The sequence below is a fragment of the Puma concolor genome, chromosome C2, assembly GCF_028749965.1.
Source record: "Puma concolor isolate L17-30 chromosome C2, mPumCon1.1.hap2, whole genome shotgun sequence".
In the NCBI taxonomy this organism is placed as follows: domain Eukaryota; kingdom Metazoa; phylum Chordata; class Mammalia; order Carnivora; family Felidae; genus Puma; species Puma concolor.
In genome coordinates this window covers 53,258,507-53,286,359 of record NC_141675.1, presented here as the reverse complement: position 1 = coordinate 53,286,359, position 27,853 = coordinate 53,258,507, and positions in this window count along the sequence as shown.

Sequence of the window (27,853 nt, the reverse complement as noted above, 5' to 3'; positions counted from 1 at the left end):
AGAGGTAGTTACTTGGGTAGGAAGAGAAGAAGGGGAGATGAAGGGAAAGAGACATTTTATTTTTTGTATTACTTACTTCATCATTGCTTAAATTATATGAAAATACTATGTTCTATAATTAAGTTTTTTAAATTAAAAAAATGCAAACACATTTACTAAAGCTAACCCAATCAATTTTCTCAATCGTTTAATATTTATTCTGCTCTTAAATGGTATGTGTAATTCAATGAGATACCACCTTATGCCTGTCAGAATGGCTAACATTAACAACTCAGGCAACAACAGATGTTGGCAAGGATGCGAAGAAAGAGGATCTCTTTTGCAATGTTGGTGGCAATGCAAGCTTGTGCAGCCACTCTGGAAAACAGTATGGAGTTTCCTCAAAAAACTAAAAATAGAACTACCCTACGACCCAGCAATTGCACTACTAGGCATTTATGCAAGGGATACAGGTGTGCTGTTTCAAAGGGACACATGCACCCCCATGTTTATAGCAGCACTCTCAACAATAGCCAAAGTATGCAAAGAGCCCAAATGTCCATCGATGGATGAATGGATCAAGAAGATGTGGTATGTATATACAATGGAGTATTACTCGGCAATCAAAAAGAATGAAATCTTGCCATTTGCAACTATGTGGATGGAACTGGAGTGAAATTAGTCAGTCAGAGAAAGACAAATATCATATGACTTCACTCATATGAGGACTTTAAGAGACAAAACAGATAAACATAAGGGAAGGGAAACAAAAATAATATAAAAACAGGGAGGGGGACAAAACAGAAGAGACTCATAAATATGGAGAACAAACTGAGGGTGGCTGGAGGGGTGGGGGGAGGGGGGATGGGCTAAATGGGTAAGGGGCACTAAGGAATCTACTCCTGAAATCATTGTTGCACTATGTGCTAATTTGAATGTAAATTTAAAAAAATAATAAAATTAATAAAAAACAAAGATATGTGTAATTAACTTAAATCTGTATGTCCCCCATCAGGATGAGCCTAGCTACACACTTAAATGTAACAAGAAACCTAGCCCCAAAAGCCTTGAAAATCCATGAAATTCTGAAAGTTACATAGAAGCATGGGGGTGGGAGATGGGAGGACGCATAAGTCTCTGCTGTATCTCTCCTCAGAGCCCCCTTGCCACAGCACCTCCCATCTCCACACTCTACTTTCAAGCCTCCAGCCCACACTGACTCAGTGCCGCATTGCTTCATGCCCTACCCCTTTCTTCCAGCATCCTGGTTGTTTCCGTTTTTTCCACAGGGAGCTGAAGTTGATCTGCTACCCCACCAATGCTGTTCTGCACCTCCTGCCCTTTGCCACATCTATGCCACAAAGGCCAGGAGCCACAGCAGCAACAAAGAGGACTCCACACTAAGTAGGACCTGGAGAGAAAGACTGCTGTGAATCTGATACTTTAGTGTTTTTTTTTTCTCCCTGTCACACATGATCCTGGGCATTCGGGGAACCCTAAGATAAACAAAATGTGGTGCCTGCTTTCAGAATCCTTCTAATTTGAATGGGGAGAGGAAGCATGAACATAATCATTTTAAGGCAACATGGTATGTGAAAAACATCTTCAAGAGACAAACAAATGAAAAGCTATAGGAAATAAGATGGATTTTTGTTTGCATAGTCGTATACATTCAAATGGATGCCCGATATTGAGGACAGCACAATGACCCCAGTCTCTTAGAAACCCAGGGAGCAAAAAATGTTGCAAGGGTCATTATTAGTTTCAATCTGCAGCTAACAGATTTTACTGCACCCTTCAACTTGTTGAGAGGAAGTGTAGGGCAGAGAGAAACCCTATTTCCAAAGGTACTGCATGCTGTCAGATGTTTTCATATAGACATCAGTGCTGAACACCCAATATCACTGACTGCAATGGCTGATACATGGTTAGGGTTTGGTAGGGCTGTGTGGTCATTCAGGAGGGATTTTGGTGTAGTTCTGAGGTGTATAACACTAGAAAGGATCAACAAGCTCCTTGAATGTTACATGAAATCCATGGACCTTCTGCTCAAAACAATGAACACACAGGCCAATAAAATTTTGCCTGTAATTTTAGGGGTAGTGAACCCAATCCCACCTATTAACTTCCCAGGAGTCCATGAGCCCCTAGATGAAACATAGGTTTTGTAACCATACATAAATCTGAATCCTGACCCTCCCATCTTTGGTTTAGGGCCTTGGACTTCATCTCTCTAATTGTGGGAAGTCTCTTCTACAAATTCAGGGTGGTGACAGACCCCAGAGTTGTTATAAGGTCTAAATTAAAATAAAACTAATATATGAAGCACTGACACACATATAATAAGAAATCAACAAATGTGAGTTCCTATTAATGACTATTTCTTTGAGAAATATATTCTTGAATTTTAAGCAACTGGCTTAAAAATCTCATTTATAATCTGTAAAAATAAAAAAGAAATTCCACTAGGACTAAGTTTCAAACTCCCATCTTAAATGTGCACACTACTTGAATCATGGGGAAAGTACAAAGTAAATCCAGTACAGGGGAATGTATTTTATGGTAAGGATAAATTACTGAAGACCTTGTATAAATCAAAACTTGCATAATTCACAACTAATTTTCCCATTGGAATAAATACAAAGTATGAAGATGCTGGCACATAAATCTACAACACTGTAGCAATATTTTGCTGTAATGCAGTCTTTTATTTCCTCAGCACTGTCTATACTATTTCATAAAGTATTATCTCGGAAATTAACAACACAGTATACTGAAGCATTAGTTTGTTTCAACAGTGCTTTATCATATCTACATTCCTTTTCAGTTACTGGTTTTCAGGCATATTTTTACAACTAGCATCAATACCAATACCGCCCTTAATGAAAACATGTTATGTGATTATTTCATGATTACAAAACAACAATTAATTACTAATAGTGAATATTCAGATAAAGGCACAACAGTAACCAACATCGTCTACAGAAGTTCCTGTTCTGACAAACCATGGTAGGTTTGACCATTTACAGGGCTGAAGTGAGACTCCTGTGAAGCAAAAGTTAAACACAGCTACCATTTCACTCAGACTAGTCTGAGATTACCCAATTCTTGATATTTTCCTTTGAAATACTTGTGTTTATTTCATTTGTGCATAAGGTGAAATTCTGTTAATATTTAATAGGCACACTTTCATATGCACATAAAATGTGACTCTACAAACTCAAGAACAAAGGAAATGTAACCTTACCGTCTGGCTCACAGTTTTAATTAGTGAATCTGATCAGCAGCAGACTTTATCTATTATGCCTGCCGGCTCTGATACCCTGCATGCTATCTGCATTGGTATTAAAGAGTAGAAACCAACAGATGGCTACAGTTTCATAGCAGAAGAAACACTCTCTGACCTTATCTCACAGGGACTCTGGAGAACATTAGTGCTTGGAATTCTGTGAATCTAGAACTCACACACCTGTGCAAAGACCACTGGAATACTGCCAACCGGAGGGTGCTGATCGAAGAAGAAAAAACATGCTTGAAAATGCAAAACTAGACCTTCCCCAAAGCATGTCTACAACATCTGACCAAAGCAAACTAAAAACCTAAAAACAGGCATTGAAGGGTTGTATCAGTGGCAATTTCCTGATTATGATATTGTCCCACAGTTATGCAATATGTTATCTGACCATTGGTAGATACTGGTAAAGGGTTTGAGGAATCTCTCTGTATTATTTCTTACAACTACATGCAAATCTACAATTATCTCAAAATACTGAGTAAAAGAAAATTGGTATTCAAATGGAGAAGCTAATCTGTTATTTGATCAAGGATTTAGCTACATGGAAGTTCATCACAATGCTGCTTATATCATCAAAATACTGCACAAAGTATCTACATGTCTAAAGGCAAGGGATTAGTTCATTACAAAAAATGTGGCGCATATATATATATATATATATATATACACACACACATAGACAAAAAATACTATGCAGCCATTAAAAACATTTTATAGGAAAACCATTCATAATATATTTTCACAAAGCAGACTGTATGGCCACAGTTTTACAAATTATAAATGTACATCGTAATTTAACAAATGGGACTGAAAGGATGGGTGATTAGGTTAGGGGTGATTTTTCTTTTTTGCAATTTGTATTTGCTAGAATTTCTTCCATAAACACTAATTCACTCATGTACAGAGAGGTATTAAGTCCCCGTGGCATGTGAGGTGCCATAAGACACCACGGCAAGTAAGAGACATCCAGGCCCCAGTCTTTTTGGAGCTTCCTGGCTATGACAGTTAGACACAACTGAGCTAGCAATACACAGAGATGCTGGGAAATGCTGAGTTTCCCTGAAACAGGGTCTTTAGCTTGAGAAGCCTTGCTCTGGATCCAGTCTCTCAGAAACTAGCTTTTAGGCCACATAGCCCTATTTCTCAATGACCAAACCGTGATTCTTGACTTTCATCCTTTTGGCTCCAATCTCTGTAGCATGGTTTCTGATACACCTAGTGGCCCTGCTCTTAGGAAGGAGAAATGGGGACTGGGCATTTGTAAAGCATCTGCCAATGCCAGGTACTGTCGTGGGCTTTGTTAATACGGTGTTATGGAGCCCTACCACAGCCACAGGAAGGAGGGGTTTTTGTCAGTATTTTTAAAGAAGAGTAAAATATCACAGAGTGATTAAATGATTTGCCCACATACACACAACTGTTTAAACCCAGGCCTGACTCTGAAGTCCATGCTCTTTCCACACGTACCAGGCTGCTCTCCCCATTTATCTGTCAGAACATCTTCCAGGAGAGCTACCTCTTCAGGTTTCCATCTACTGCCCTCGCCTCTTGTATCTGACCACATATATAATAACCTCTGGGGTATCAGACTCCAGACCAAAAGATTCAAATTCCCTGGGAAGAACTGCTGAGGTTGGAGACAGAACTCAGGGAAAAGGGGTTTAAACTGATTGGCTTCTAGCATAGCTGGACATACTGAGGAGAGGGCTTCAGACCCAAGATCAGAAAACAGCGCTCCTCTCCAGCTGCTCCCAAGGTTACATGCACTAAATGGCATCATGAGCAGTCTGTGAATCCATCCTTTCTCTGCTGAAGAGAACAGTTTTGAATATTTTTATTTCCCCCAACACTGCTCATCTAAAGGTCCCCTTTTACCTCTTAGGACTCAAGAGGTCCTTGCCAGAGTGCTCTTTGCAAGCCTATGTGGGGAAAAAAATGTGCTGGTCTGTCCCTGATCTTTTGATCTCCTATACTCACTGCCAGTCTTGATAAGTAAAAACCCTCAGCAAAGCCGCTTTTATGAAAGTCTAGAAGCCAGTTCGTCAAGCAATACTGAACCCAAAAAGGCAATTCAGTGTATAAAAGTAAAATGTAGAGCAGTATTATTGAGTATAATCCTATTTGTAATTAAATTAAAATATTTTTAGTATGTGTAAACATTTTGTCTTTTATAAACACATTAAGAAAAGTGTCAAACATCATAAAAATAAAATATACTGAACCCTCTACACCTATCACCTAGCGTTAGACCTCGAGCAATGCTGAGATGGACTAATCAGTGGATTCTGGTATTGCCAGCCCCATCTATCCACCATGAAGTTCTACACCTGCCTTTCACTCCATGTTTTTTACCACACATTGATACACATGGCCTAGATCCTACATTTATTTATGATTGTATAATTCCTTCTGCATTTTAGCTGAAAATCTTCTAAAAGAAACTGTCCCTACTTAACATGTGGTTAACTTCAAACACAGTCATTATAAGGAAGGCAGAATTTTTTAAAATGCTGATTCTTTTTCTTTACCATTTTATTGTTTTCAGAATGAGCTGGTGCCTAGCAACCTTCAATGGTGACCAATGAGATTTATTTTTATATCATTTTTAGTGTCACTATGAGCCCATAGATTTATATTTTGTTAATTTATTCAACTGCAGTCTTATGGCTATTCTTTCTATGATATACACATGCAAAAAATATAGAAATAAATCATTTAAAGAAAATCTCACCCCAATCCCTCTCCCTATAAAATCCTTACAATGAATTTCTCATCACTAAGTATAACATTGAGTAGATCTGTTTCTTACAACTTAGGAAGCTGGGTAGGACCACTCTAAAAAGGCAATGACTTAAGAGAGAAATTACCTCAAGAGCGGGGAGGGGGGGTGGGGGGGATTGCCTCAGCTCCTTAGAAGCAGGAACTTTGAAAAGAAAGATGAAATGAGACATAAAGGAGAGTGCCAAATTAGGGGCTAAGAAATTAATCATACAGGGTATAGAGAAAATGTGACAAACGAGTTTTCTTTTTATTTTTTTTCAACGTTTATTTATTTTGGGGACAGAGAGAGACAGAGCATGAACGGGGGAGGGGCAGAGAGAGAGGGAGACACAGAATCAGAAACAGGCTCCAGGCTCTGAGCCATCAGCCCAGAGCCCGACGCGGGGCTCGAACTCACGGACCGAGAGATCGTGACCTGGCTGAAGTCGGACGCTTAACCGACTGCGCCACCCAGGCGCCCACGAGTTTTCTTTTTAAAGAATAAAAGTAGATCAAAAAATTTGGGGGGAGATTCTTAACTATTTTCCCACACAAAGATAAGCAACAAAGGCTGTCATTTGACCTGAGCTAGTGAGGTGACAAGAAGCATTAAGACCTTAGAGTCAGCAACTCGGTGCAATCTCAGGTGCTGCAATGGAACCAACACTTGTTATAATTTTATAAACTGATCTAAAACAAATCCCTCAACTTCTGGCACTGTCCCTGCCCTGCTTCCCCAAGATCTTCCCCATCCCAGTTTACTGCCACTCCGTCTCTTCAGTAGCTCAGGTCAGAAACCCACCTCTTCCTTGACTCTTCTACTTCTCACAGACAGCCCATACCCAGCAAATCTTGCTTGCTCTACCTCTAAAATATATTGAGAAGCTGATCCCTTCTCACCACCTCCGCTTCTGCTACCCTCATCTAAGCCACTTCTACCATTCACTTGGAATATTGCAACAGCTTCCTAAAGGGTATTCTTGCTTCACTTTTGTTCCTATATAGTTTCCATTTACCACCAGGATGATCTTTTTGACTGTGTCTCCTATACTTCAGCTCAAAAGTCAATAGTGGCTGTTTGTCTCACTCAGAGGAAAAGCAAAACTCCTTGTAACCTCCCATGCCCTCTCAGGCCCCTTGTTACCTCCTGACCTCATCCTACCATGCTTTCCCTCTCCACTCCATGCTACCCTCACTGATTCATGATTCCGCAGAAACTTCACACATGCTCCTGACTCAGGGCCTTTGCACTTACTGTTTCATGCAGAACACTTCACCTTCAGATACTTGAATGGTTCAACCCCTTTTTTCCTTCAGGTCTGTGCTGAAATATCACCACCACCACTCCTGCCCATCACCACTCCAAACACAATAATGCTTTATTTTTTCCCCACAGCAATTACAACATCTGTGGTACTATATAATTTAAATATTTATTTTACTTATTTTTGTCTCTTCCACTAAAATGTACACCATAGGGAAGGGTTCAGATTTTTTTTTTCACTGCTAGAAAGAGGATCTGGCACATCACTGGCCCTCAATACATACCTACTGAATAAATATAAAATACTGTAATAGCCAGGACTGTGTGTCTCCCCCAACCCCTGCCCCAAAGATATGGGCATTACTTTTTATCCTTAGCTCCACAGCCTCATGGCCAACAGGAGATAAAATATCAGATTTTACTATGTTAACTTGCTTATCAACAGGCATTTGAATGTGCTTTAAGAACAATTTTTAATAAACTGTTCCATCTCTTAACAGATATTGTAAACAATAAATGCAAAGTATCATAACATACCAGACTTTTGTTTGCATTGTAAAATTGAATTGGCAACTATGTAATAATAAAAAGTTAAGATTATAAACTGCAAAGGAACAAATAAAGCCTGATTACTTGGGTTTGGAAATCTCTTGGCTTTCATACTGGCTGCCCATTTCTGCCCTGGCTAACAGTTCTCCAGATTGTACTCTGGGAGTCAGAAATATCAGCACCCTTAGGGCGACTAAGTGCCTCATTAAAGAAGCACCTATCATAATAATCTGCAGTGGCTTTGGTTTTAGACTATTTTGCCTTTTTCTTATCCTAGCCCAGTGATTCTTCACCAGAGATGAAACATCAGAGTTGGCTGAGAAGCCTATTCACCGTTGGCCCCACCCCAAGAGATTCTGATTCATAGGTCTGTAGGTGAATCGGGGGAGGATGGATACTGGACAACGTACTTTAGGAAAACTCCCTAATGATTCTGAAATGCTCCTCTGGTTCAGAACCACTGTTCTAATTGACATGTACACTAAATATAATTACTATGCGAGTCATTGTAATTGAAGAGGGGGAGCACCTGGGAAAAACTCTCAATATTCAAGGACCAACAAGTCCCAAGTTTTCCAATAACCAACATCTCCTAAATGTGGAAAGGACACAGTGACTGTCTGATCTCAACTAGAATAAGCCCCTGATCATGGACAGAAGGGTCCTTGATGGAAGTGATGAAAGGGAAGGGATTATCAAGTGTTATCATGAGGAAAAGGATTTCTGCAATTTATTTAAGCCTTGTCCATAATGCACATTTTAAAATCAGGTAGGATGTGTTCTGTTCCTTTTCTCCTAATACTCTTGGCCACACTTTGTGACAATAAAATCTGCCAGGCTTCCGTGATCCAAATTGGTCCTTTGCCTCCCTACGTTGTCCCAGGTCTCAAAGGATACGGGGCATAGCTCCCAAAAAGGGGGATCTGGTGTGAGATATGAGAGTGAAAAATACTCAACGAGTGCAGTGCGCAGCATCAGGAATCAGAAGCCAAACAGCGCACGCAGTTCAAGGGGAGCGTCCTTAAGGAAGTGACACATTAACCCGGACCTGATGGATATGTAGGAGTTATCCAGGAAATGGGAGGGGATGAAGAGTGGAGAAAGGACTGTCACAGGCATAGGAAGTGGCATGTACAAAGACACAAATGTGAAGGCAGCCTGCCATGTGTAAGGATTGAAACAAGCTCAGTGTGGCTGGGGCAGAGAGTTCAAGGAGGACAGTGGGAGAGAATACCCTGAGAGAAAGGCTAGGCCCAAGGGCCTATAATCTGTGCTAAGGAACTTGGACTTTATTTTAATGTTGAAGAGGAACCACCAGAGGGCTTTTAAGTAAGGGGGTGACTTGAGTAGCTCTGTATTTTAGGAAAAAGCACTCTGGCTATCCTGAGGTGAACAATTACAGGAGCAAGGCCGGACACAGGGAAACCAGGTAGGAGAATACTATATTCATTCAAGTGAGAGGTAAAGAGCTTAGGGCCCCTTCTTCTTCTGCTTCCCCCCACTGTAATGTAAGAGGAAGCACCAGAATTCCTCAAAACGGTATCCTGAGGGTCTAAAAGCTCTTTTTTAAGTCATCCAGCAATCTTCTTTTTAAAACATGTTTACTGAATGCCTATTATCTTCTATACCTGCACTGCCCAATACAGTAGCCGCTAATTACATGTGACTATTGAGCACTTGAAATGTAGCCAGTCCGAATTTAAGATGTGCTTTAAATGTAAAATACACACCAAATTTTGTCGACTTAGCACAAAAACAAAACCATAAAATCTCACATTAATAATTTCTATATTGATCACATGTTGAAATATTTTTAATATACTGGGTTAAATAAAATATATTATTAAAGTTAATTTCACTTGTTCCTTTTTCAGTTTTTTTTTAAATGTAGGTACCAGAAAATATTAAATTACATATGTGGCTCATATTTATGGGTTATATTATATTTCTACTGGACAGAGCCATTGTTGGCACTATTCTTTTTCTTTTTCTTTTATTTTTTTAATATGAAATTTATTGTCAAATTGGTTTCCATACAACATCCAGTCCTCATCCCAAGAGGTGCCCTCCTCAATGCCCATGACCTACTTTCCCTTCCCTCCCAACCCCCATCACTATTCTTAGCAACAAGAAATAGCACAGTACAAAACAAAGCCCCTGCTCTCATGAGAGCTTACATTCCACTGGAATGCAATCCCCAATCAATATCAAAAATATCAAAATAAGTACACATTTTATCATCTGTATAATCAATCTCTTTATCACCAAAAGTGCCATCCAGTGTTGGTACTCAAGCTTGGTTTTGTGATCACTTTGGCCCCAGGGAATTGTGCACAGGCCAACCTAATTCACTGATAACATCTTTGCACCTAGTGGAAACCAAAGGACATCAAGACCCCTACAGAAACAAAGGCCTGACAGTTGTGCCTCCAGACATACTTGGCAGGATGACAGGTAACTGACACAGGAAGTAGAGGCCACAATGTCCAAAGAACCTGTAGTATCAATGCCACATACACGTGGTAAGTTGTGGCTGTTTTGAGCAAAACAGCATCCATCACAAATCAATGCCATTAAATGGAATGTTATTCTACTGTAATTTTGTTTCTACTTGGTTCTACTAAATTGTTTTGGTTTTATAGCTGTACAACAACTAAAAATATAAGGAATAAGTAACTAGTTTTCTGTTTGGACATATTTAAGTAATACCATAATGTGGTTAATGTAACTTAACCCAAAAATATGCTACAGTATCTTTCTCTGAAAAGAAACCCTTAGGTTACTCAAATTTTAGAAATCCTGCCCTGGATCATGTTACCTATCCTATTCATCACACCTCCCCTGCCTTTGGCCCATTTCCTCCTGGTAACCCAGGGGTTTCCCAGGTATCAGGAGCAACTGAAAAGCCCCAGTAAACAACTGGCCTTCTCCTCCTGACCTAGAAGAAGGTCCATGATAATTCAGGAGCCTATCACCAAGCCAGTTAAAGCTCTCCAAGGGAGGTACATACATCCAAGAGCAATATTTAAAACATTCAATGACAGGTATGCCATGGAACTGCCCAATCAGAATGGATGCTGCCTGAAAGGAGAAATTTCAGACTTTCCCTTGAATACCACCTACATGCTCCCCACCACCACCCCATCCGCCCCGAGTCCTGGTTGCTCAGGTGAAGGAAGGATCCTAGGAGATCTCTGTTGTCTTGCCTGTCACCAGATTCCTCAATTATATTCAGGGCTTCACCTGAAGTATCTCATCTCTGTGTCACCCCCACTTATGATTCCTAGGCCAGTATAATGGAAGGGGGAGCGTAAATCCCAATAGATTGGGAGATAGCAGAGCACAATAGCTAAAATGATAAACTCTGGAGCCAGACAGCCTAGGTTGAATCTTAGTTCCCACAACTAGCTGGGGTGGCCATGGGCAAGTTCTCTGTATCTCCATTTCCTTTTCTGTAATATGGGGATAATAAACTGTCAGTAGGATTTGTGATTAATTATTACATATTAATTTATGATTAATCATTACATATGAAGCACTTGAAACAGTGCTTAGTACTCATTAATAGTTACTATTACCAGGAAAACCAAGAGTATCTTTCTCTCCTACAACAGAAATAAGATGTGGCCCTAAAAGTGCCAAACCGTGCAGAAACCCTATCCTTCCTGACCATAGGTTAGCAACCCTTGCTGCCTTTGGTTTGAGAAGGCTCTATCCCTGGGTGGTCCACACAGGCTTCTCCCACCTACAGCCACCGCTGGTCCTTGACAGAAAAATAGACTTAGGAGCTGCCACATCAGGAGATACATTTGGCAGGGAAATAAGAGAACTGCCTTTGCACAAGCCAATATATCACCTGGAAATCCACACCTTTGCAGTCTTATTAATGGAACTCCAGAATTCCACAGCTCCACTTTAAAGGGTGCATGAGGTATTCCTAGGCATAAAGTTTTTGAGGCCCCTAATGATTTTAGTTACTTTGTAAACAATATACTCACACTCTTGGAATTCTGGGAGTAAAGTATCATACCTAAAGCAGTGCACAATACATTTGCCTCCTAGTTTATCATATCCAGAATCAACCCGAAACTACTATAACATTAATGCTCTAAAGCAGTGCTTCTCACACTTTGGTGGGTAAGAATCATGTGGGAAAGTTAATAAAAATACAAAAGGCTCAATCCTTACTCCAATGAGCCTAGGCCTTTGTGTTCTTTGTTAGTTCTTCAGGTGTCTCCCTGTAGCCACCAGAACTTTGAGAACCACAGCTCTAAAGCAAAGTTGGCTACAAAAGGGTCAACAGGGGCGCCTGGGTGGCTCAGTCGGTTAAGCGTCCGACTTCAGCTCAGGTCACTATCTCGCGGTATGTGAGTTCGAGCCCCGCGTCGGGCTCTGTGCTGACTGCTCAGAGCCTGGAGCCTGTTTCAGATTCTGTGTCTCCCTCTCTCTCTGACCCTCCCCCGTTCATGCTCTGTCTCTCTCTGTCTCAAAAATAAATAAACGTTAAAAAAAAAATTCAAAAGGGTCAACAGCTCACTCCGATGCTATAATCCAACACCTCAAGAATGCCTTAACTGAATACCCCTAATCACAGGCTCACTCTCTTAATACTTTGATTAATAAAATTAAGAAAGACATAAAAGTACTAATCATGTTTAAGTAATGCTGTCTACACATATAGCAGCATTTTGAAGAGGTATTTGCATAAGTTTATTTTAGACCTGGGGATTCTTACAGCTCTCCTACTATCTCACTATTACTGAAAGAATACTTTAAAATTATGATGTGAAGACATTTAATTAACTGTTAATTGAAATGGCTCCAGGAAGAAAATTATAAATAGCACTGTGCTATTGTCTTCACTGTGCTTTCATTATAAGACACAGAGAGTAATCAATGGACAAGAAAGCACAGTGAAACTCAGGGCGCAGAGAATATGGTCGCCAAAAGCAGAAACACAAGACTCCAGAATAATGATCTAGTGCAGCCATTCCCAACAAGGGAGTCCAGAGCTCTAGAAATGAATTAGCTGGATTCTTTTTTTTTTTTAATTTTTTTTTTAACGTTTATTTATGTTTGAGGCAGAGAGAGACAGAGCATGAACGGGGGGAGGGTCAGAGAGAGAGAGGGAGACACAGAATCGGAAACAGGCTCCAGGCTCTGAGCTGTCAGCACAGAGCCTGACACGGGGCTTGAACTCACGGACCGCGAGATCATGACCTGAGCCGAAGTCGGACGCTTAACTGACTGAGCCACCCAGGCGCCCCTGAATTAGCTGGATTCTAATAAGCATCTTTTAAATATGAGAAATAACCAATATTACATATTCTCAGACACTATAATGGAAAGGACTTATTTTATACTCTTTCATATACTTTTTGATATTTTTATAGTAAAATAATAAATGGAAGCTAATAATATAATAATGCGGAGTTGGCAGATAACCAGGTCAGGTCACAGGAACCCAGGTAGCCCTATTAGTTCTGGAGTATTATAGTTCATATGCTGTATGTGCCTGATAGGTTTTTTTTAACTTTATTTATTTATTTTTGAGACAAAGAGAAAGCAAGCATCAGAGAGAAGGAGAGAGAGAGAATCCCAAGCAGGAATCATGCTGCCAGCGCAGTGCCTGACACAGGGCTCAAATTAACAAACTGAGATCATGACCTGAGCTTAAATCAAGAGTTGGATGCTTAACTGAGCCATCCAGGTGCCCCTGTGCTAAATGGGATTTTTAATTTAGATATAAATGGCATATAACATCATATTGGCTTCAGGTATACAACATAAGGATTTGATATTTGTATATACTGAAAAGTGATCACCACAGTAATTCTAGTTAACATCCATCACCACACATAAGTTACAAATTTGTGTGTATGATGAGTATCTTTAAGATCTACTCCCTTAACAATTTTCAAATACACAATATGGTATTTATTAACTACAGTCACCATGCTGTACATTACATCTCTAGGACTTATTTATTTTATAATTGGAAGTTTGTACCTTTTGACCACCTTCACCCATTTCCCTCACCCCCTACCCCTGCTTCTGGCAACCATAAATCTGTTTTTTGTATCTGTGAGTTCAGGGTATTTTAGTTTTAGGGTTTTTTCAGATTCCACATATAATTGAGATCATACAGTATTTGTCTAATTTATTTCACTTAGCATAATGTCCTCAAGGTCCATCCATGTTGTCATAAATAATGTTTCCTTCTTTTTATGGCAGAATAATATTCCATTGTATATAATATTCAATTGTGTATATACACTACATTTCTTTATCCATTCATCTATTGATGGGCACTTGGGTTGCTTCCATGTCTTGGCTATTATAAATAAACAATGCTTCAATGAACATGGGGGTACAGACATCTTTTGGAGTTAGCATTTTTGTTTCCTTTGGATAAATACCTAGAATAGGAAGTGCTGTATAACGTTTAGTGGGACTTTTATGGGTCTACCTGGAAATGAATCTAGACACCAGGTATAATAATGTTGTCTTGAGGGAAAAAAAAAAAAGTTGCTTGCTCCAGTCTATGGCAAGTGCTCTTGTCATTCTCTTCCCTTCTGTTGCCACCACTTCTCTCCTCCCTGACATGTTGCCACTCATCTGAGTTGCCTCAGGTGGCTCCTTTGTACACCCTACCAAGCCCTAGCCAGACCCACTCTAGACAGATGTGTTATAAGAAGGCAGCTCTTAACTATAGAGAACAAACTGGAAGTTTCTGGGGGGAGGTGGTTGGAGGGATGGACAAAATGGGTGATGGGCATTAAGGAGGGCACTTATGATGAGCAATGAATCACTAAATTCTACTCCTGAAACCAGTACTACACTATAATTTTTTTTTTTTTAAAGCAAGGTTTTTTTTTGTTTTGTTTTGTTTTTTAATTTTTTTTTTTTCAACATTTATTTATTTATTTTTGGGACAGAGAGAGACAGAGCATGAACGGGGGAGGGGCAGAGAGAGAGGGAGACACAGAATTGGAAACAGGCTCCAGGCTCTGAGCCATCAGCACAGAGCCCGACGCGGGGCTCGAACTCACGGAGCGCGAGATCGTGACCTGGCTGAAGTCGGACGCTTAACCGACTGCGCCACCCAGGCGCCCCACTACACTATAATTTTTAATGTTTATTTGTTTACAGTTGAGAGAGAGAGAGAGAGAGAGAGAGAGAGAGAGAACAAGTGAACACACAAGTGGGGGAGGGACAGAGAGAAACACAGAATGTGAAGCAGGCTCTAGGCTCTGAGCTGTCAGAGCAGAGCCCGATACGGGTCTTGAACTCATGAACTGTGCGATCTTGACCTATGCCAAAGTCAGACACTTAACTGACTGAGCCACCCAAATGCCCCTATATATTATTTTAAATTTCTTTCTTTATTCTGAGAGAGACAGCATATGCCCAGGGGAGGAGCAGAGAATCTCAAGTAGGAGGAAAATCCCAAGTAGGCTCCATGCTGCCAGTGCAGAGCCCAACACAGGGCCCAATCTCACAAACAGTGAGATCATGACCTTCGCCAAAATCAAGAGTCAGAAGTTTTACTAACTGAGCCACCTAGGCACCCCACACTATATATTAACTAACTTGAATTTAAATAAAATCTTGGAATTAAAAAAAGAGAGAGAAGGAAGCAACTGGTTCAAAGGAATTTCACCTTCCCCAAGGCCTGATGCAAAGCCAGGCCACCCACTCATGTCTGAGGCATCTGTAAGCCTGGAGTTCCCAAGTCCTAACATGGCAATGTGAGAGGCACTAGCTGGAGAGATGTATTCCTTCTGGAAGGCGATGTTCTCTCAGCTTTGTGCTTAAAAAGTCACAATGTACAACTCATGCACACTACAAGCCAGACACCCATCCTTTGAGTCTCAAAGCAAAGTCAGGATTTTCAAGGGATATGCAAGGTTAGAATCAGGATTTTCCCATCAGCAGTTACTGGATGACTGGAGAGAGAAATGTGCTACACAGAGCATTAAACTAGGACTAAGGAAACCTGTGCTCTCTCACTAACTGTGCCATACTAACCAAGTTTCCTAATCTGTAGAATGAGGAGACTGTATAGGGTAATGATTGATGATGCTTCCCATCCTTAATAATCTCTTAATTATGGCTGTGCTCCATTGAGTTCTTGCCATATACCAGATTCTTGAAAGCTTTCACATCTATTCCTTTATGCAGCCTCATCATCACATAAATGCAGCAACATAGATATCACTGCTCCATTTTACAAAAAAAAAAAGTAGCACTCGAGAGGTAAAGAACTTGATCAAAGTGATACCCTGCTTAATTGGTAGGTCTGGAACTCAAACCTATTCCTGTTCAACTTTTCTGTCCTGTCTTCTCTTATATATAGAATCCTGTGCACAAAGATTGCCTAGAACCCCTATACTGCACAATCCCTGCCCATCAGGACACAACTGTCTGGGGCTAAACAGCATTTATTCACCCACTCATTCATTCAACCAATGTCTATGCCTCAGATGTTGAACACCTGCTGATAAAGCCCTCTTGATGAGCACGACCCTATACATTCCATGTGACTCACTGACCACTGCCAAAGGCTAGTGCCAAAACCTACCCAGGAGGTTCATGAAAAGAAATGGTGGTTATTAATATTGAAATGGTGGTACTTGACATAAAGGTAGGTAGAAGTCAGGTACAGGCCTGGCCTGCAAAACACAGGCTGAACTATAAGTTGCTGTCATTGGTTGTAGCTGTCCTACAGAGAAACTCAAGGAAGCATAGTAAGCTGGACAGTGTTCTGTTAAGAGTTATCCAAAATAAACCAGGCAAGAGAAGGCAGATGACTGGTTCAAATCCCTCACCACAACCAGGCAAAGCAATTTCAAATGTTCTACATTGTCTAAAGATCTATATATCCTCATCCTGAGGCTGCTCTGCTCCAACTGGCATACAATATGGAGCCTTAAAAAGGAATATTTCTCAGGATTGGAAGAAATAAGCATGGTTTCAGCCTGAGTAGCTCCCCCATTTGCTGCAAAATTGGTCCACCAGAAGGGAAAGACTACATAATTTGAAATAAATATAGACTTCCTTAACATTACAGGCAGGCAACTTGAAATTAAGAGTGCATTCCTAGAACACACAGAAATGTGTGTGAGGGAACCTGCTCATGACCAGTATTCAAAATTCAACCAAGGGTTGTTACCTAATATAAGGTCTGACTTCAAACACATTTGGAAACACTGGGTTAAACAAAGTGACCCAGGTTTGTTTCTTCATTTGACTATGGCCACGAATTGGTTTATTTCTTACTTTAGGACTTGTCAGGGTCTTTATTTGACCATGGAAATCTCTTCTCCATTAAGTATCTGGCAGGAATGGGGTTTCAGGGATCTCATTCCAGGAAACACTCTGCTCCACAGTATTCTAGCCTTAAAATATGAATCAGCCTGAGAGTAAATATTTCAGTCTTCACAGGCCATGACCCCAAACCAAGGATATGAAATACTTACATATGAGAGAAAAACTTTCTAAAATATATTAATGAAACTTGAAACACAATAATAATAACTGAGTACAATTTTTACAGTGTAAGTCTACTAATAAAATGAAATTCTTTTGAATGGATAACATTTTGCTTTAATGGAGTTCAAAGTTAGTCTTCTGGATTATCCTGGCAAAAACAGAGCTTAAAATGAATGATCAAGGCAAAGCAACCTCTGAGGTACAGAAACAGAGCTGGAGGAGACTTCATAGAGCAATTGTTTCAGCTCTTACAGATGAACCGAAGCCCAGAGTCCTGGTAACGTCTGCTCCCATCTCACAGCCACATAGTGAAGAGAACTCAGTCTTGTGACTTGTGGTTCCACTGGGCCTCTTAGAATACTTGCACTTCCCATGGGAGAGGTGACCTAGGGGCATATCCATTGCCTGAAATGTAGCAGGTGCCTTTTCATATTAAAAAACTAACATGCAGAGAGCCTCTTTTAAGAAGCCATATTCTGGTTGTTAATAAACAGAAGTGACTGCACAAGACTTTGTCCACTAAGGCATCACTGTACATTACTACCATGTTGTTGTTGTTTTCACTGAAGAATAGTTTGACATACAATGTTGTATTAGTTTCAGGTATACAACATAGTGATTTGACAACTCTATATATTAACTCTGCTCACCATGGTAAGTGTCGTAACCATACAATGTTATTACAATATCATTGCCTATATTCCCTATGCTGTACTTCTCATCTCCAGGACTTAATTATACAACTGCAAGTTTATACCTCTTAATCTCCTTCACCTAATTTCATCCATCGCCACTACCTACCTCCCCTATGACAACCACCATTTTGTTCACTGTATTTATGAACCTGTTTCTATTTCTTCGCTCATTTGTTCTGGTTTTTAGATTCCACATATAAGTGAAATCATACAGTATTTTTTTTCTCTGTCTGACTTATGTCACTTAACATAATACCTTCTAGGTCCACCATGTTGTCACAAATGGCAAGATCTCTGTATGCTGAAAACTATAGAAAGCTTATGAAGGTAATTGAAGAAGATTTAAAGAAATGGAAAAACATTCCGTGCTCATGGGTTGGAAGAATAAATATTGTTAAAATGTCAATACTACCCAAAGCTATCTACACATTCAATGCAATCCCAATCAAAATTGCACCAGCATTCTTCTCGAAGCTAGAACAAGCAATCCTAAAATTCATATGGAACCACAAAAGGCCCCGAATAGCCAAAGTAATTTTGAAGAAGAAGACCAAAGCAGGAGGCATCACAATCCCAGACTTTAGCCTCTACTACAAAGCTGTAATCAAGACAGCATGGTATTGGCACAAAAACAGATACATAGACCAATGGAACAGAATAGAAACCCCAGAACTAGACCCACAAAAGTATGGCCAACTCATCTTTGACAAAGCAGGAAAGAATATCCAATGGAAAAAGGACAGTCTCTTTAACAAATGGTGCTGGGAGAACTGGACAGCAACATGCAGAAGGTTGAAACTAGACCACTTTCTCACACCATTCACAAAAATAAACTCAAAATGGATAAAGGACCTGAATGTGAGGCAGGAAACCATCAAAACACTAGAGGAGAAGGGAGGAAAAGACCTCTCTGACCTCAGCCGTAGCAATTTCTTACTTGACACATCCCCAAAGGCAAGGGAATTAAAAGCAAAAATGAACTATTGGGACCTCATGAAGATAAAAAGCTTCTGCACAGCAAAGGAAACAATCAACAAAACTAAAAGGCAACCAACGGAATGGGAAAAGATATTTGCAAATGACATATCGGACAAAGGGCTAGTATCCAAAATCTATAAAGAGCTCACCAAACTCCACACCCGAAAAGCAAATAACCCAGTGAAGAAATGGGCAGAAAACATGAATAGACACTTCTCTAAAGAAGACATCCAGATGGCCAACAGGCACATGAAAAGATGCTCAACGTCGCTCCTCATCAGGGAAATACAAATCAAAACCACACTCAGATATCACCTCACTCCAGTCAGAGTGGCCAAAATGAACAAATCAAGAGACTGTAAATGTTGGAGAGGATGTGGAGAAATGGGAACCCTCTTGCACTGTCTGTGGGAATGCAAACTGGTTCAGCCACTCTGGAAAACAGTGTGGATGTTCCTCAAAAAATTAAAAATAGACCTACCCTATGACCCAGCAATAGCACTGCTAGGAATTTACCCAAGGGATACAGGAGTACTGATGCATAGGGGCACTTGCACCCCAATGTTTATAGCAGCACTCTCAACAATAGCCAAATTATGGAAAGAGCCTAAATGTCCATCAACTAATGAATGGATAAAGAAATTGTGGCTTATATACACAATGGAGTACTACGTAGCAATGAGAAAGAACGAAATATGGCCCTTTGTAGCAACGTGGATGGAACTGGAGAGTGTTATGCTAAGTGAAATAAGCCATACAGAGAAAGACAGATACCATATGTTTTCACTCTTATGTGGATCCTGAGAAACTTAACATAAACCCATGGGGGAGAGAAGAGGTTAGAGTGGGAAAGAGACAAAGCATAAGAGACTCTTAAAAACTGAGAACAGGGGCACCTGGGTGGCTCAGCTGGCTAAGCGTCCGACTTCGGCTCAGGTCACGATCTCACAGCCCGTGAGTTCGAGCCCCGCGTCAGGCTCTGGGCTGATGGCTCAGAGCCTGGAGCCTGCTTCCGATTCTGTGTCTCCCTCTCTCTCTGCCCCTCCCCCATTCATGCTCTGTCTCTCTCTGTCTCAAAAATAAATAAACGTTAAAAAAAAAATTAAAAAAAAAAAACTGAGGGTCGATGGGGGGTGGGAGGGAGGGTAGATGGGTATTGAAGAGGGCGTCTTTTGGGATGAGCACTGGGTGTTGTATGGAAACCAATTTGACAATAAATTTCATATATTAAAAAAATTTAAAAAATAAAAAAATAAAAAAATGGCAAGATCTCATTCTTTTTTTATGGCTGAGTAATATTCCGTGTGTGTGTGTGCGTGTGTGTGTGGTGTTTTACATCTTCTTTACTAATTCATCTACCAAAGACAATAAATAAGAAGTATTGGCAAGTATATGGAAAAAAGGGAACCCTTATACACTATTAGTGGGAATGTAAAGTGGTACAGCCACTGTGGAAAATAGTATGGAAGTTGCTAAAAAAAAAAAATACATATAGAAATACTATACAATCCGGTAATTCCACTACTGGGTATTTACCTGCCAAAAAATGAAAATACTGATTCAAAAAGATATATACCCCCCTATGTTTACTGCAGCATTATTTACAATATCCAAGATATGGAAGCAACCCAAATGTTCACTACCATGATCTTATTCATGCCCATGACTATCACCAATAGACTGTAAGCATCTTGAGGACAAGGGGTGTCTTACTAGTTTTTCTATCATCAGCACCTGGCAGATAGGGAAATTCATAAGTGTGTATTTAATTACTCAACTAGTAAGTAATTAATGCCTCTTTTTTTTGTAAAATTCTTTTCTACTCCTTCATTTTTAATGAAGTATGGTCACATCATTGCTTCCTGCTTAAAACTCTCCAATGGCCCACACTATACTTAGAATAAAATCCACATTCCTCATATTGGCTCACAAGGCCCTCAAGGCCCTTTCTGATCTGGCCCCTACCTACTTCTATAATCTTCTCTGTTTCTACTCTTTCCCACTCTAGTCACACTGACCTTCCCCCCCACCCACATTCAAGTTTATTCCTGGGTCAGATGAGCCAAGTTTATTCCTGCTCTTGGCCTTTTGTAAAGGATTGCTCCCTTCACTTTGAACTCTCTATTCCCCAATCTTCACGTTTCTTCTTGCATCTTTTATTCTTCCCCCAATCACTATCATTTATCACTACCCATATTTCCTCATTTATTTATATGTGTTCTCATTTACACATATGGGAGCTCAATGAGAGAAGAAGTCTTTACTGTCTTGTTCACCACCACCATGCTTAGCCCCTCAGCCAATGTCTGGCATATAGTAGGCACTCAATAAATGTTTGTTAAATAAAAGAATTCCTTCAGGACTCCTCAGTCTTCTTTTCAACTAGACTTATTAAATATAATAAGTAGTTGTTGAGTAAGTGAATCAAAACTGAGTGCCATCCTTTTGGCTACAGGGTAGGATCTTGGCTGGAATGAAATGTTGTAAGTGGCTAGAAACATGGGTGCAATGGCATGGTGGAAAAATCAGGAAGAACCAGAAAAACTGATGGAGATATTGTGCATATATACAGTTGTTTAATTCTCTAATCTGTTTTCATTTTAGTTTATGTCTCTTTAAGCCAATGCCCCGAAAATTACAGCCCCTGACTGGCTGGAACATAAATTTCTGACTTTAAAACCACTTTATTTCAAGCTTGATAAATAGCTTTTGTCACTAGGTAGAGTAATTAAGGTGCGGTATTGGCCATCACTAGGCAGGGCTGACATTACTTTCTTTTCAGTGTTTTGTTACCTGCCTGTCGGATTTGGCAGAGCTCATAGAAAGGCTCAGGGCTGAGTTATGTACATTCTCTTCTGGCAGGAGCTTTGTCAAGAAGATATATCTCCCCCATCTACTGAACAGCCTCTGTTTTCCAAGACCCATGGCAGGCATGCCTGGCACATACCACCAAGCCCCTCTCATCATCTCTAGTGGCCACTCTGTCACTGGAAGAGAAAAGGATGGACTATTCCCTATTTGAGATTTCCATGCTTCTTGGCCTCTCCCCTGTGTTCTAGCCTTGCTCTCCACAAATGGTATTTTATTAATAATTCAATATAGATTCTGAAACCAATGCTTCAGAGTGCTAGAACTGCTATGTCGTAGAAAGAGTTAAACACAGGAGCTTAACACACCTTGCAATGCACAATCTCCATGATGTATCCAAGAAATATACATACATACAGAGAATCAAAGGAAATCACAGGCTACTACAGCTAAACATTAAAACTTCAACCACATCACTTTATGGATGATGAAGGTGAGTTCCAGAAATGAATTAACTTTGCTACTTCGCACGGCTAACCACTGGTGGAATAACTGTGTATATACTTACTTGTTCACCTGAATGTTAAGAAGACTAAGGTTTAGAAACTTGTATTGACTGACTGAGTCCCACCTATCTCCATTTCTCTGTTGGGTCCACAGATTCAAATCATTCCTTAGGTTCTACCTAATTGCATCACGGCCCAAGACGGGAATAACAGCAGTAAAATAAACTGTATTAACAATTATCTTTAGGTGGGAGGTCTTTCTTTGTGCAGCATTATAGCTAGCATCTCTTTCAAGACATTATGAAAGGGCTCTTACCAATATGAGAATATCCTAGCACAAAGGTACCTTATAGGTGGGTCATCCTGCTAGAAATCACTCAAGGAGATTTCACCTACATCAGGATTCTGTGCATCTCAGAGGCCCCTGAATTGTGGGGAGGGGAGTATAATGTGTACATGAGTATCTGCCTCAGAGAAGGTACCACCAGATTACAACCTAATCAGTTAATGACAGACTCCACCCTTAGTCTTTCATGCTTCACTGGGCTCTGGATAGCATAGGAGCAGTATAGTGAGGAGAAGGATAAAAAATGAAAACGCAAACCACACACTTTTCTCCACTCTAGGTCCCCTCAGCCTGTCTTTGGCAGGGAAAGGGAAGGAAACTTGACAGTGGATGAGACCATAAATTTTGGGTTTAAATTGGCCTGAACTTGTTCACATCTGAATGTAACATTGTTCTAATGACTAAAAGTGACCATAAAGGATTTGGTGCTGTCTGAGATGTCGCCAAGAAATGTAAGAGAGCCCATATTGGTTAGGAATTACTAGTTACGTTTGAGTGCACTTGGGTAGCTCAGTCGGTTAAGTGTCCAACTCTTGATTTTAGTTTAGGTCATTACCTCACCGTTCATGAAATCAAGAACTAGGGAGACACTGAAGGATTAACATATGCAGAGGGGAGACATGGAGGAGTATCTTGATCTCAATTAGGTTTTAAAAGGATCATTCTATAATGAAGTAGCAGAAAGATAAAATTGAGAAAACAATCCCATTTACAAATGCACCAAAAATAATAAAATATTTAGGAACACACTTAAACAAGGAAGTGAAAGTTCTGTACTCCAAAACTATAAAACATCGATGAAAGAAACTGAAAACGACACAAGCAAATGGAAAGATATTCAATGCTCAGGGAGTGGAAGAACATTATTAAAATGTCCATATTACCCAAAGCAATATATAGATTTAACGCAATCCCCATCAAAATACCAACACCATTTTTCACAGAACTAGAAAAAATAATCTTAAAATTTGCATGAAACCACAAAAGCCAAGTAAACAATCTTAAAATAGACAAACAAAACTGGAGGTATCAAAATCCCAGATTTTGAGATGTACTACAAAGCTGTAGTAAACAAAACAGTATGGTACTGGCACAAAAAAAGACAACAAATCAATAGAACAGAACAGACAGTCCAGACATAAACCCACAATTATATGGTCAATTAATTTTCTTTTTTTTTTTTTAACTAGGCTCCACACCCAGCATGGAGCCCAACATGGGGCTTGAATTCACTATCCCAAGAGAAAGACCTGAGCTGAGATCAAGAGCCAGCACCGAAATGACTGAGCCACCCAGGCACCCCATATGGTCAATTAATTTTCAACAAACGAGGCAAGAATATGCAATGGGAAAAAGATAGTCACAAATGGTGCTAGGAAAACTGAACAGCTACGTGCAAAAGAATGAAATTGGAGCACTTTCTTACATCATACACAAAAATAAACTAAAAATGGATTAAAAACCTAAATGAGAGACCTGAAACGATAAAAATCCTAGAAGAGAGCACAGGCAGTAATTTCTCTAACATCAGCCACAGCAACACTTTTGTAGATATCTCTCCTGAGCCAAGGGAAACAAAAGCAAAAATAATCTGAAACTACATCAAAATAAAAAGCTTCTGCACAGTGAAGGAAACAATCAACAAAACAAAAAGACAACCTACTGAATGGGAGAAGATATTTACAAATAACACATCTAGGAAAGGGTTAGTATTCAAAATACATAAAGAATAGGGAGAGGGTTAAGATGGCAGAGGACTAGAGCAACCCTAAGCCTGCCTCCTCTCTCAAAACACAGCTAAATATCAAATCATCTGAACACCCAAGAAATCGATCGGAGGTCTTAGAGAACAAAGCTGCAACCCTACAGCAGAAAAAGTGACCCATGCAAGGTAGGAGCTGTGGAGAGTTGATTTGGGGGAGAAAAGAGCAGTGATTGTGGCAGATAGGAGGGAACCTTGATCACAAAGAGAGGAACAAGAACAAGAGAAAGAGTGAAAAGAGAAAAAAAAATGAAAACACATGCAGAGGAATGCACAAGAAAACTATTCCCCAAAACCACTGACAGAGAAAAAAGAGAGGATTTAAATACCAACAGTTTTTTATAAACAGCAAAGCGCAGAGTGTATAAAGTTCCAGAGGTCATTGCCACCACCGGGATCATCCCTGGTAGTGCTCTGGTGGGGAAGGAGGGTGGGTCCCTGGGACCAGGCAGCATGGTCTGAGAATTCCCTAGGTCACAAGGGGAGAAGCAGTTCCCAGGCCAGGTGTACATCTGGTATAGGTGAAATTGCCTCTCTGGGAGCAAAGGACCTGCAGGAGCCACTGAGCTGTTCCCTTCACCATCAGAAGGAAAGACACTGACTGTGGACAGCAACTCCTGGCTATGTGTTGCGATTTACCATAAATTTCCAACCACTGTGCAGTCACATGACTGTTTTTCTGAGCCAAGCTTAAAACAGGGTGAAGGCAGGGATCTGACAGAGGCCAGGGACACAGGAGGGACAATTGCCTGCCCATCTGTGAGGTCTTCCTAAAGAGTGGAGGGCACAAGCTCCCCTCTGGGAGACAAAAGAGTGGGGTGAAAATGGGCTCACCCACCAGCAGTGACCCACCTCAGTGAGAGAAAAACAGCACTACCAAGTGGAGACCTAACCGGCTTACATCAAGCGCCACCCACCTGTGCCCTGTAGGCACATCTCCACTAGAGGAAGTTTACCTGAGAATCAGCAGGCCACTCCCCTAGAAGACCAACACAGACCATTCACAAGTACCAAATCTACTGTTCACAGAATGCTGCAAAGCTTCATCTTTAGGAGAAACAGGATCTAGCTTCCTTTGGGTTTTTTTGTTTGTTTGTTTGTTTGTTTTAGTTTTAATTTTTGTTTTGGATAGAGAAAAAGGAATCTTTTATTTTATTTATTTAATTGTGGACTTTTTAAATGTTTATTTATTTTGGGTGAGGGGCAGAGAGAGAGAGAGAATCCCAAGCAGGTTCCATGACTCCAGCACAAAGCCCAATGCAGGGCTCAAACCCATGAACCACAAGATCATTATCTGAGATGAAATCAAGAGTTGGAAGCTTAACTAACTGAGCCACCCAGGTGCCCCCAGTAATTTTTTATCTCTCCTTTTTTTAAACAAGCTTCTCTTAACAAGCAAACCAAAACACACCCAGAATCTAGCTTCCTTTATTTTTTTTTTTATTTTTCAGTTTTTTTGACCTCCAAGATGAAAAGACAGAGGAATTCAACCCAAAAGAAACAACAGGAAGAAATGATGGCCAGGGATTTAATCAATACAGATATAAGTAAGATGCCTGAACTAGAACTGAAAACAGCTATAAGTATACTAGCTGGGCTTGAAAAAAGCATAGAAGACACTAGAGTTCCCCTACTACAGAAATAAAAGAACTAAAATCTAGTCAGGCCGAAATTTAAAATTCTATAACTAAGATGCAAACCTGAATGTATGCCATGACAATGAGGATGGACAAAGCAGAGGAACAAGTCAATGATACAGAACATAAAACTACAGAAAATGATGAAGCTGAAGAGGAAAACAAAGGTAATAGATCATGAAGGTAGACTTATGCAACTCAATAACTTATTAAAACAGAATAACATTCCTATCATGGGAGAACCAGAAAATGATGAGACAGAAAAAAAGGCAGAAGGTTTATTTTGCCTAATTATAGCTGAAAACTTCCCTAATCTGAGGAAGGACACAAACATCAAAATCCAAGAATCACAGAGAACTCTCGTTAAATTCAACAAAAGCCAGTCATCAACAAAGTAGATCATAGTCAAATCCACAAAATACACAGACAAGGAAAGAATCCTGAAAGCAGCAACGGAAAAAATGTCCCTAACCTACAAGATCAAGTTTGCAGCACAACTGTCCACAGAAACTTGGCAGGCCAGAAGGGAATGGCAGGATATATTCAACATGCTGAATGAGAAAAATACGGAGCCAAGAATACTTTATCTACCAAAGCTGTCATTCAAAATAAAAGGAAAGATAGTTTCCTAGAAAACAAAAACTAAAGGAGATCGTGACCACTAAACCAACCCTAAAAGAAATGTTAAGGGAGACTCTTTGGGGGAAAAAGAGAACAAAAGCAACAAAGACTGGAAAAGACAGAGAACATCACCAGAAACACCAACTCCACAGGTAACACAATGGCACTAAATTTCTATCTTTTAATAATCACTCTGAATGTGAATGTGAATGGAATGTACATTCCAATCAAAAGACATAGGACAATAAAATGGATAGATTAAAAAAAAACCAAGACCCTTCGATAAGCTGCTTAAAAGAGATTCATTTTAGACTACAGACACCTGTAGATGGAAAGTGAAGAGATGGAGAACCATCTAGTATGGTAATGGACATCCAAAGAAAGGTGGTTTGCCATACTTACATCAGACACACTAGATTTGAAATTTTTTAACATATTTTACATTTTCATTTTTTAAGAGACAGCAAGAGACAGCAAGTGGGGTAGGGGCAGAGAGGGAGACCCAGAATCCAAAGCAGGCTCCAGGTAACAAGCTGCCAGCATAGAGCCTGATACGGGACTCGAACCTAGGAACCGAGAGATCATGACCTCAGCCAAAGTCGGACACTCAACCGACTGAGCCACCCAGCCACCCAAGACACACTAGATTTTTTTTTATTTTCAAATTTGTATTTAAATTCTAGTTACTTAACATATAATGTGATAGTGGTTTATGGAGAATTCAGTGATTCATCACTTACATATAACACACAGAGCTCATCCCAAGTGCCCTCCTTAATGCCCATCACCCATTTAGTTCATCCCCCTACTCATATCCCTCTATCAACCCTGTTTGTTCTCTCTACTTAAGAGTCTCTTATGATTTGTTTCCCTCTCTCTTTTTTCTTTTTTCACCCTCCCATGTTCTTCTGTTTTCTTCACAAGAAAGAGTATGTTTTCTTACCATACAATATAGTCTTGGCTTCAAGAGTGAAATCATATGGTATTTGTCTTTTACTGACTTACTTTGCTTAGCATAATATACTCTAGCTACATCCACATAATGACATGGCAAAGATGGCAAGTGGCAAGATTTCATTTTTTGATGGCTGAGTAATATTCCATTATACACACACACACACACACCCCACATATTTTTTATAAATTCATTAGTCAATG